A 12353-nucleotide genomic window follows, 5' to 3' on the forward strand; every position below is an offset into this window, starting at 1 on the left:
AGAAGTACAGAAAGGTTCAATGAGTTTCTCATAGTCACAAAGTTAGTGAATATCCACAGAAGAATTTAACTCAGATTTTCCTAATATTTGTTCTAGGACTCAAATTTTCAGCTTGCAACATTTATTTTAAAATTTGAATGAAGGCTGTTTTTACTTATAAGCTCCCTGAGTACAAGTATTATCTTTTGTTGTTTTTATATCCCCAGTGTTTGGAACATAGAAGGTCCTTAATAATCGTTTATAGATTTTTCTTTGGAATATTCTTCCACTACATTTTATTCAGGTTATATTTGAAGCTAAAATTTTTTTTGCTTAAATTAAAAGTACATTTTTTTTTATCATTTTTACTACCAAATATAATTTTCATATGGGAATATGAGGGTGAAACTTGACACAATCAGGAGGAGGTTGCAGTAAATATAAAATAAGGAATAAATAATATGTCTGTCCTCACAAAATGCAGGATCACAAATGCATGGAAACAGTGTAAAAAGTGGGGAAAAGAATGCATAACAACACATTTACCAGCAATAATTAATTACACTTACAATCAGGATAAGAAAGTACCTTCCCCTATGAGAACAAGTATCACTGTTCTCTTTTCAGAAATAAAATATAGTATTTCAGATTTGGAGGAGACACCAGTAATCATCTAACTTGCTTCTTCATAAGTGCCATTTCTTGCTCTTAGTCATGCCATCAAGAGATATGCAGAAGCTTAACCTTACACATAGAGGCACTTTCAATTAACTAAAAACAGCTATCATATCCCTTAATTCTCTCTTCTCCACTCTTTTCCTTCAACCAATCCTCATATAGAATAAATACAAGGTCCTTCATTGTCCTAATTGCTCATTTCTGAATGTTTTCCAGAATAATTGTGTTCATAATAATATAGTTTATTTTATGAGACCAACTTATATAAATTATGACCAACTTACATATAGTGTCATTAGGACCCCTAACTAGTTAATCATTATATTTCCCTATATTAATGAATAATTTGATATTATTATTTGTCAATCAATTTATTATAAGTTTGGCTACTGAGGGTAGGCACAGTTTGAAAGTCAAAATATAGTTAGTAGGGGCGGCTAGGTGGCATAAGGAATAGAGCACCGGCCCTGGAGTCAGGAGTACCTGAGTTCAAATCCGGCCTCAGACATTTAATAATTACCTAGCTGTGTGGCTTTGGGCAAGCCACTTAACCCCATTTGCCTTGCAAAAAACCTGAAAAAAATATATTGTGTAATTGAGTAGTTTTAAGGAAAAGTAGGATGAGTAGGATGGGATTCTTAAAAGTGAAATGTAGAAAAGATAAAAAAAAGAAATCCAAATTATAGTATTTATTATTTAGGCTTTTTGAAATGGAAATTTTTTGCTTTATATTATGAATCCTTTCATATCTTTCTGCACACATGACAATATATTTTCACTTTTTACTTAAGTTTAAAATTAAGAAAAAACAACAAAAAAGTCAGAATATTTTTGTTGTTACAGTATGGTTTTATATATATTTTTCCCAACATAAATGAACATGTCTAATATATATATACACACAAAGACATTATCTCCACTTATTTTCTTCAGCCAATTCATTTTTAAGCTTATATATTCTAATTCAAGTTCTCTTCCACCCACAAACACATTTCCAAGAAAACAACAAGCAGAGCAAACTTCCTGAAAACTTCCTGAAGCCTCAACTTTTATTTCTCTAGATTGCATAAATGTAGTCAGGAAGAGCATTAAGTGAATTCACAGATTTCCTACTAAACACTCTTCAGATTCTAAAGTCATGTGCAACTCTAAAATAAGCCTATGAAAATTATCATCAATGAGGCATGACTATACAGGTCCTTGAGAAGAAAAAAGTTATCATGCACTTTTTTTTTTAGTTTTTGCAAGGCAATGGGGTTAAATGGCTTTCCCAAGGTCACACAGCTAGGTAATTATTGTCTGAGGCCGGATTTACTCAGGTCCTCCTGACTCCAGGGCCAGTGCTCTATCCACTGCGCCACCTAGCCACCCCTATCATGTACTTCTTAATGGTTCCTTTTTGGAAAATAATGCAAACTTAGATTCATCTATTTACCCAAACCAGGTATGATTTTTACATATCAAAATTCAAATGGGAAAGTAGAGATTCATAATGAATAGAAAGCCAACTTCATGGCCAAGAAGACCAGGGTTCAAATCCTATTCCACATTTTATATGTACTATGTGACCCAGGGCAAGTCATTTTGCTTTTTGGTATTATTACTATTGTTTGTCCTTCATTTTCAAAAGAGACCATGACATTAAGGAGGTGATGCCATGACAAGCACATGAATTGGATTTGAATGAGGAGGGCTGTGCTAAGTCACCAGTCTCACTTTCTCCTCCAGAGCCTTCTGGGTCCAGTGATCAGATATGAGTCAGGATGACTGGAGATGCCCAGTGATAAGAGGCAGTCAGGGTTAAATGACTTGTCCAAGGTAACACAGCTAGTGTCAGAGGTTGGATTTGAACTTCCATCTCCTAATTCTAAGGGCAGTGCTCTATCCAATGCACAATCTAGCTGCCCTTCTTGATACTATAGGTAGCTCTCTAAGACCACAAGTTCCAGAGGATTTGCTGACTTATACTGGCAGAGGAAGTCTCCTCACTTGGGACCTATATCAATGATATCATGGGTCCAGTCCCTATCTTAAATTTCAGAAAATCCAGATAGGTGTCTTAAGACTCTTCAATTTATTTCAACATGCCTTAAGCACTTGTTGCATTCAGGGTACTGTCCCTGGCATGGGAGAAACAATGACAAAAATCAAATAGTACCACCTAAAAGAGTTAACATTCAAATCTTGCACTGAAGGAGAAGGCATCTCAATGTCAATGACAATATTGAAACCTTCCAACCACATGCAATGGCAAGAGGATTTTAAAAATCTATTAGGATGTCCAGGATGGAAAAAATACTGCAAATGATGAAAACAGACTTTTGGGTCAGGTGCTCTTATGTCAAGAAAGGTCTAGATAATGAGAGGAACCTCTCACTCTCTGATTCATCACCCACAGACAACTTGGGAACTTCATTATCTGATATTATCTAAACTTAGGACTCTTAAGGTTCAGAGAACAAATAGGTTTATCTATCAATGAAAACAAATTGTATTCTTGCAGAGACATGAGAAATAATGGCCCAATAACTTCAGTCATCTAGAACCATCCCCTAAGCGGGTTCCCTCCTATAATAAGTGCTATTAAGGCACTTACAAAACTTTATACAAGGTATTTTTGGATTTCTTTGTCCATATGCCTAGTGACTGTATCCTTCATATTTTCTCTAGCCTCTAGCAGATGTCACCACTGCCACTGCATATCCTCCAGTTGTCATCAGTTCTCAGTCCATGATATCAATTCTTTCTTTTCCCAATGAACCAGCTCTCCATGACTCAATAGAGGAAGAGTGTTTCAGAATTCCCCTTGCAGTGGACCAAACTAGTTCACCAAAACCTGGAGATTTCTCATAAGTCAGGAACAACCTTCAACATCACAAATTCTTATATTGAGTTGGGTTGTAGAGACTGAACAAATTGATATGACATGTTATTGAATGCAGTGAGAAGTCATGCAGCAGTGGTAATCTGACCCACTACACAATTATTAAGTCAACAAGTGTTTATCAAGAACCTATTATAAGCCAGCCAGAACTGTGCTAAGTTCTGGACTTACTAAGAAATGTAAACTTATCTCTCAAGGAGTTTAAATCTAATGGGGGGAAATCACAAAAACAATATATAAACAAGAAACTGGATATAATCTCAGAGAGAGTGTACTAATATTATGAAGGAAGAAGAAAGCTTCTTGCAGAAGGTAGTATTTTTTTTTGAGACTTTAAGTACACTAGGAAAAGAAGGAGGAAGGAAAGAATTTCAGTCACACAGATAGCCAATGAAAATGCACAGACTTTTTTTTCAATTGATATTTTATTTTTCCAGTTATATGTTATGAAAGTTTTTCAACATTCATCTACATACAAATGTATATTTTAAAATTACATAATTTCCTTCTACCTTCCCTTCCCATTCTCCTCAGTGGCAAACAGCTAGGTGAATATTGTACATACACATTCGTGTTTAAAATATTTACAGTTTAGTCACTTTTGGTATGAGGAATTAGGATTAAATAAAAAAAGAAAGAAAACCATGAGATAGGAAAGAAATACATAAGAGAAATTTTTAAAAAGTAAATATGGTGTTCATTCAGACTTTGTGGAATTTTTGTTTGTTTGTTTTATTTTGTTTTTCTTCCACTGCATGGGGGATTGTCCTAGAAAATTCACAGATTTGAAGAGGAAGTATCTTGTGCAAAAAAAAAAAAAAATCATGGAGTCAGTCACGAGAATGTAAAATAAGATAGTAAGGACAAGTAAGGTATGTGAAGACAAAAATAATGTATACAAAGTCAACAGGGCCTTCACTATTAAATGTTCCTTAATTGTTCTTGGTTGTACTTCCCAAAACATCAACCCTGAATCTTCTCTTCACTAGTATAAAGTATCATGACTCTTACTGAAGTGAGAAAATCAAGATTATCCAACAAAGGTTTCATATGTAATCCAGTTCTATATCTCAAAGCCCTTCATTATCCTTCTCCCATTTTTGCTTCTGATTCAGTCATGGAGGAAAATATGGTTCTTCTTGCCAAGGCCTATTCCCATCTCCTCTGGAAACCTGCCTTTTAAATTTCTCCTCTCAATATTTAATGTCAAATTTGGCCTTCTTTCTGTCTGAATACAAACACTCCTGGATCTCTCTCATTTTTATTTTTTTTATTTTACAAGAATAATCATTGACCAATGTAAAATGTGTTTTGCATGATCATACCATGAGTCTGAAAGAATTGGTAACAGTATCATTTATTTTTGTCTTGGAAATCTCTTGGTGGAATATGTAATGGAATCATTTTTTTCCTAAATTTACAAGGAAAGAATTAGAAAAATGGACATTTGTGAAGGAGTTAGAAGACCTAGCACCTTTTTTCTTACTGTAAAACATTTGATAGATATCAAATAAAAGGAATATATAATCTAGAATCAATTATGGCCAATATCCAATTGAATCATAAAAAGTATGGATATTGAGGTTGACACTAGTGTGTTAACCTAATTTCTGGATATATTGAGGATTTTTTTGAAAAAGCAAAACAAATTTTAAAAAGATGAAAATGGTATGCTTTGATATCCTTCAGATGTTATAGTTCTTTCTATGGATGTGGATGGCATTTTCATTCACAAGTCTTATAACTATATTGCTGAGAAAAGTTAAGTCTATCATAGTTGCTCATTGTCTAGTGTTGCTGTTATGTACAATGCTCTCCTGGTTTTGCTCACTTCACTCAAAACCATGAACGTTTTTCCAGGTTTTTCTAAAATCTGCTCATCATTTCTTAAAGAGTACAAATATCCCATTAAATTCATATACCATAATCTATTCAGTCATTTCCCAATTGATAGGAATCCCCTCAATTTCCAATTCTTTTGTCACCACAAAAAGAAATGCTATAAATATTCTTGTACATATGGGTCTTTTTCCCTTTTTTCTGATCTCTTTGAGATACAGACCTAGTAGTCATATTGCTGGATCAAAAGATACACAGTTTTATAGCCCTTTGAGAATAGTTCCAAATTGTTCTCCAATTTGGATCAGTTCAATTCCACCAATAATGCATTAATGTTCTAGTTTTCCCACATCCCCTTCAACATTGATCTAACCTTTTCTGTCACATTAACCAATATGATAGATATGACATGATACATCATAGTTGTCTTAATTTGCATTCTCTAATGATTTAGAGCACTTTTCATATGGCTATAGATAGCTTTAATTTCTTCATCTGAAAACTGCCTGTTCATATATTTTTGACCATTTCTAAGTTGGGGACTGATTTGTATTCATATTAATTTGACTCAGTTCTCTATGTATTTTAAAAATGGGGCTTTTATTAGTAAAACTGGTTGTAAAATTGTTTCTCAGCTTTCTGCTTTCCTTCTAATCTTGATTACATTGGTTTTATTTGTGCAAAAATCTTTTCAATTTAATGTAATCAAAATTATCTATTTTGTATTTCAAAATGTTCTCTATGTCTTCTTTGATCATAAATTCCCCCGTTCTCCATAAATCTAAATGGTAAATGATACCTTGCTCTTCTAATTAGCTTATGGTATCACCCTTTATGCTCATTTTGACATTATTTTTGAATAGGTTGTGAGATTATGGTCTATGACTAGATTCTGATATACTCTCTTCCTGTTTTCCCAGCAGTTTTTGTCAAACAGTGCATTCTTATTCCAGAAGCTGGAGTCTTTGGGTTTATCAAACAGTAGATAGTCATTTACTATTATATCTTATATCTATTCCACTGATATGCTGACTCTTCTTTAAAAAACCATTCACTTAGCAACTCATACTATTTTCTATAGTTCTTGTCTCATTTACAAAGTCAGAGAAAGCATCGTTTAGATCCATGCTTTCATTTTCTCATATAGCTTCTCCTCAGCCACATACACTCTGACTTTCATTTCTACTTGCTATCTAATTGCTTCCAGTTTCTTAATTGCAAATACTGATGTAATTTTTTCCCTAAGTTTTCACCTTTCTTGATCTTTCTGTAGCATTTAACACTGGTAACCATAACCATACTCTCCATTAATATACCCTCTTCCCTGAATTTTTTCTGACATTATTCTTTCCTCTCTCCCTTATTCATATGAATGGTATGTCTCTGTGCCCTATGTTTTATCTTCAATTTTTCCCTCCACCATTTCTATGTAAGTGTATCTCAAGGTATGGGGTCCTCTCCTCTGTTTTTAGACTTTCTTTCTTGAATCATAGCAGCCCTAACTGGGTTCAATTATCTCTATGTTAATAACTAAAATTGACACATGTATCTCACAGGAATGCATTAAACCCTTAGCCAGGTTCTGTTGCAGCCAGTCCAATATCTATCCATGCCTACAGTCCAATCCTTCAATTCTCCCTGAATCTTATCTCAAACTCAATATTTCCAAAATTGAAATCATTATTTCTCCTACCCCCTACCTAACCCATCTCTTCTTATAACTTTCCTATTTCTGTTAAAAACCCATTTTTCCTAGTCATATAGGTCTGCAATCCACAGTAAGAACCATATTCAAATTTTTACTCCCTCTATCATTCTTCCCTTCATATCCAAATATCTCTTGAGTCTTAGACTACTTATATAATAAATCTGACACTTGACCTCTTCTCTATACTGACAATATGACCACCATAATTCAGACCTTCAATACCTCTCAAATATGTTATTGCAATGACCTTCTTGTCTCCAATATCTCCTTTCTCCAATCCATTAGCTGCACACTTGCCAAATGGATATCCCTAAAGCATAGGTCTGAATATGTCACTTTCCTGCTCAAGAAACGTCAATGCCTACATACTGTCTCTAAGAATAAATAGAAATTCTCCTTGGCATTTAAAGACCCTTCCAATTTGGTTCCAACTTATCTTTCAAGTGTGATGAAACATTTTATCCCAGACAATCTATTTATTATCCAGCCAAATTAATCTATTTGCTATTTACCCATTATGATATCCACCATTCTAATTCTGATTTTTACAAAGGCCGGCTCCCATGCTCGGAATATTTTTTCCTTCTCATTTTTGCCTCTGGGAATTCCTAGTTCTCTTCAAAGTTCAGTTAAAGAGCTAATTTTTTCAAGAGGTCTTTGCTTATTCCCTAAAGCTGTTAAAGCTTGATCCAGACCATATATAAAAAATTTGATTTATTTTGCATTTAATTATTAAAGTATATCTTGTTTCATTAAAAAAGAATATAAGTATTTGGGGAAAATTCTCAGCTCCCATTATTCACACACCTCCCTCTACCAACTGAAATGGTATTCAAATCACGATAGGCAGAACTGGGGTAAAGGCAAGTCAACCTCCAAAGTTTCCCTGGTACTGTTACCAGAAAGAACTTTTGGTAGTTTCTGATTTGAAGGTAAAACACATACCTCAGTGGTTGTAGGGGGAAGTAACATTACCCTCAAAAAAGAAATTTTGCTTCAGGCACAGAATAGCAAGAAGCTGAGATGTTAGAAAAATACAAGTGCTAAGGACAATTCAAACAACTTTAAGTAATTAGGCTTTTTCTTCCCAAGTTCTCCAGAAAACCTACTTGGGTTTTTTTCAATATATTATTTACAATCCCTGTGGTTCTGAATAACTTAGCAACACACCTCAAAACTGCTTGAGCTGCATGGACAGGGAGGCTCTGGAGCAAGTCTATTCAGAGTGTCAACCTGTGCTTTTAAAAATAGAAATAAATATATAAAAAGCTGATTTTTTCAATTTTTATTTTCTGAACTGTGAAAAGGTAGCATAAGAAAGATGCCAGAAAAATTTTGTTCTTTTTTAGTGTTTTTGTTTTGCTTTAAATTTTGTTTTTAACTAACTTAAATGTTGAAAAGAGAAGAAGTATGACACAGTAGAGAACTAGTCACAGCTCTGACCTTGGAGTCAGGATTACTACTGTCAAGTCTTGCCTCTTATGTAAAATGGACCTTGTGATACTGGGCAAGTCATTTTACTTCTCAGGAACACTCAGGAACAACAAAAATGTACTGCTTTTTCATTTGAAGGAAATATTTTTTAAAATGTGCCACAAATGTACTTCAAGTAATCAGTAATTTAGCCCCTTAATTTAAATACAAAAACAAAATGAAATAAAACAACCTTTTAAGATCTATGTAAAAATTTGATCCAATGGAATTCAATAAAGTATTTATTGAGTAGCTTTTCCATCCTCAGCAATGTTCTAGGTTTTACAAAACAAAGGGATTAGAATATAGGAGAGGACGTGCATACCTACATAGAGATGGGGATGCTATATGTTCTAATGGAAAAACTCATGGCTAGTAATTAAAAGTATTTTGTGGCTCAGTTTCCTCAGTTGTCTAACTGAAAAGATTCCAAATTTCCCTACCTTACATATAATTTGATAACTTGGCAACTATTTTAGTGCCTATTATGCAAAAAGCTTTGTAATAGGCTAAGAAGATAAAAGATGAAAAATGACCTAGGAATTGCGTTAAGGAAGGCTACAATCCAACAGGGAAGAAATAATGCATTGAATTTATATGTTCACAAATAGATATGATCCTTATCCATCTATCTATAGCTATTTCTAATTATTTCCATATCTATCCATAAACATATATCTCTGTGTGTGTGTGTGTGTGTGTGTGTGTGTGTGTGTGTGTGTGTAGGTACACAAAATGATAGGGGTGAGGAGAGATTCGGACATAATTCTCAAGGACAATTGTAAGAATGATTCCTTTCAGCTAGGGATACTGCCATCCTACTTCTACTTGAATATTTTTAATTGACAAGGAATTCATTTTTTTTTCAAGGTATAACACTATATTCTTAGAGAGCTCTATTGATTAGCAAGGTCTTCCTTATACTAGGTTAAAATTACCTCATTTTACTCCCTGGTCCTTGTTCTGCCTTCTGAAGCCAAAAAGAATCAGGTTTTTTTCCCCATTTTTATATATGAGAAACTTTCAGATATTAGAAGAAAGAGCCCATATTGCTCCTGAGTCTTTTTCTTCAAGCTAAATATCTCCAATTTCTTGTGTAACCTTTAATCTGAACCTCAGTTTTTCCACCTAAAAAATAAAGGGATTGGGCTAGATGTCCTCTGAAAAAGCTTTCAACTCTAGATCTATGATTTAGCTATCATCAATATCATCAAAATTATCATAGGATCTTTTAGTAAAGTTCACCCATTATATAGTATGGTTTTAAGACACCTGTCCTCTTCTAGTTTTTCCATGCTTTCTTAAAATGGTGCCACTCAAAAATGAATGCCTAAAAAATCAGACCAACTGTATCAACATCAAGCAAATAGACTAAAAAATTAATTTCCTAAACTTTGCTTCAATATGTTAACCTTTCCCAGACAATGACCTCCCACTTCTCACTCCTTGGGGTTTTTTTTAAAGGATGAGAGGAGCAAAAAAAACACAGAACTAAAGTTGGATGATATCATTTTGAAGCACCCTTCATTTTTTAGACAAGGAAACTGTTGCCTAGAGAAATGAAGTGCCTGATCTAAGTGACACAGATGTTAAATGCCAGAACCAGGATTCAAATTTCTATCATCTGATTCCAAACTAGTGTCCTTTCAATACTACTACACCTGTGTTTAGGTCAAAATTCTAAGACCCTTCTGTTCTTAGTCCAAAAAAAAAAGGTCAGTAAAATTCTAAAACTGCAGACTTTGTCAACAAGTGAATATGATTATAAACCTGAAAAAAATTGAATTCATTATCTATACCAATATAGAATATGTATATTAAAACAAAATTCACTAATTTGTAAATTATTTCTGGGAACTGAAAAGAGGATTATACTCCTTAATGTTTTCATGTCTCTAGGGTTTCAGTAAAACTTACCATAGCAGTGATTAGTTATGTGACCCTCTAATTCTAGTAAAAAGTTGTAATTGAGAGTAAAGTAAAAAAGTTCTAAAACTGTGTTCATCCTTAAAATTACTTACTTTCTTCATTTATACTAACGATATTGCCTCCAATTTTTTTGCATTGAAGGAAATGTTAAAAATGTGCCACAAATTCAATTATAATATATATATACATATATATGTATATATGTGTGTGTGTGTGTGTGTACTTCAAGCAATCAAGACTTCACATCTGTCAGTAGGAAAATCACTTCATTAAAAAAAGTTCTATATAATTCCAAGAGGAAAAACTCAAACTATGTGACAGAAAGGGCCACCTAGGCAAATTTCCAAGATTGAAGACATTGCCTGCTTTGCATGGATATCTGCATAAATATCACCAAAATTAAAAGTGTCCAGGCATATTTATTTGTTTCTCCATCTTCCTAGATACAAGAATAAAAGTTGCTTACTACTTTATTCACCAGCAATAAAAAGCCAATAGTTCATCAGCTGTTTTCAGATAGCAATTGCACAAACAAGACAAAGATACTATGCGTTTCATATATTTGTGCTATGTATTTGGCTTCTGTGATGTACTCTGGGGAAATATGGCATTAAAATTTGAAAAAAAAATCTGTGGAACATTCTCACCTTTCTTTTCATCTTATATATCCTGAACAATTCCAGAAAGACTACACTGGAAAAGTTCATGGGGTTTGGAGAATGGAAAGAGGGTCAATTTGACCAAAATGAGCATTCATGAAGGAAAGTAAATATATGATAATCCTGGGAAAGAAAACAGAAAATAGACTATGAAGGACTTTAAATTCTAAGCTGAGGAACCTGTATTTTATCCAAGCCTATAGATAACAAGAAGCCACTAAAGTTTAATAAGCAGGGCTATGCCAGACAACTGACTTTCTTAAATATTTGCCATATACTCAACATTAAGGATATATGGAAAGGCAAAAACAATCCTTACCCTCCAGAAGCTAATAACTAGGCACATATATAGGCTATATAAGGAGTAGTTAATCTGACAAAGGAAGGCAACTAGCATTTGGGAGGATTAGGAAAGGTCTTCTGCTGAAGGTAGAATTTAAGATAAATCTCAAAAAAAAGAAAGGAAAATTAAGAATCAGATTCTTATTTAAGAAGGTTACTTTGGAATCTATGGGGAAGACTAATTGCACAGAGGTAATACTGGGATTCTAACTAGAAGCCTGTTGCAGTAAGTCAGATGAGGCCATGGACCTCACTGAGAAGGTTCTACACAGTGTTTCCCAGCTCCAAATATTCAACACAATGTCCTGGTTAACAGTCAATAGCACCTGGAGAACATTGCTATCAGCAAGGAATTATTCCTCTTTTTATATTTCATGCAGGGTATCCTCCATGACTGGCAAAGACTTTTGGCAGGTATGTGCTTCTTTATTTAATGCCTCACTTGATGAATAATTTATATGACTTTATTAATTACCATTCATTGATCCTACTTACTCAATTCATTCTAAATATAACTAACAGTACTGTCATCTGAGTCACACGTCTCTAGTGAAATGGCTTCCCCAGAGTTACAGGTTGTATATGCCAGAAGCAGTTTGAATCTAGGTCCTCTGACTCCAAAGCCAGTGTTCTTTCCATGTGACCAAAGAGCTGTGTGAAAATTGGCCAACAAAAAGGAAATTCTGAACTTCTTCTAGAATATTCATTCTTAATAAAATCATTCTTGGTTGTAGTAATAACTGCTCCCCTTTTTAAGCATTCACATAGCAACTCTCTCATAACTGATTCTAGAAATGTACAAGGAATCAAGTAATCTCTTTAGGCTATCATTTAAAGAAGAGATGTCAAATATGTTAAGCAC

At 33.8% G+C, this 12353-nt stretch overlaps 2 protein-coding genes across 10 annotated transcripts in view; one reads left to right on the forward strand and one right to left on the reverse strand.

Moving 5' to 3' along the window:
- MACROD2 (mono-ADP ribosylhydrolase 2) overlaps window positions 1-12353 on the reverse strand; it is a 2318796-nt gene that overhangs the window by 1977665 nt on the left and 328778 nt on the right. The gene's annotated exons all lie outside the window — the stretch shown is intronic.
- Window positions 1-12353, forward strand: part of FLRT3 (fibronectin leucine rich transmembrane protein 3) — a 41702-nt gene that overhangs the window by 3830 nt on the left and 25519 nt on the right. For 6 of the 7 annotated variants that reach the window (XM_074209417.1, XM_074209418.1, XM_074209412.1 and 3 more), the window contains exon 2: window positions 11872-11905. The exons of the other annotated variant lie outside the window; for it this stretch is intronic. The gene's annotated coding sequence lies outside the window, so the exon portion shown is untranslated. The remainder of the gene's footprint in view (window positions 1-11871; window positions 11906-12353) is intronic. 7 annotated transcript variants of the gene reach the window in all.

Source organism: Macrotis lagotis, chromosome 1 (genome assembly GCF_037893015.1).
Source record: "Macrotis lagotis isolate mMagLag1 chromosome 1, bilby.v1.9.chrom.fasta, whole genome shotgun sequence".
Lineage (NCBI taxonomy): Eukaryota > Metazoa > Chordata > Mammalia > Peramelemorphia > Peramelidae > Macrotis > Macrotis lagotis.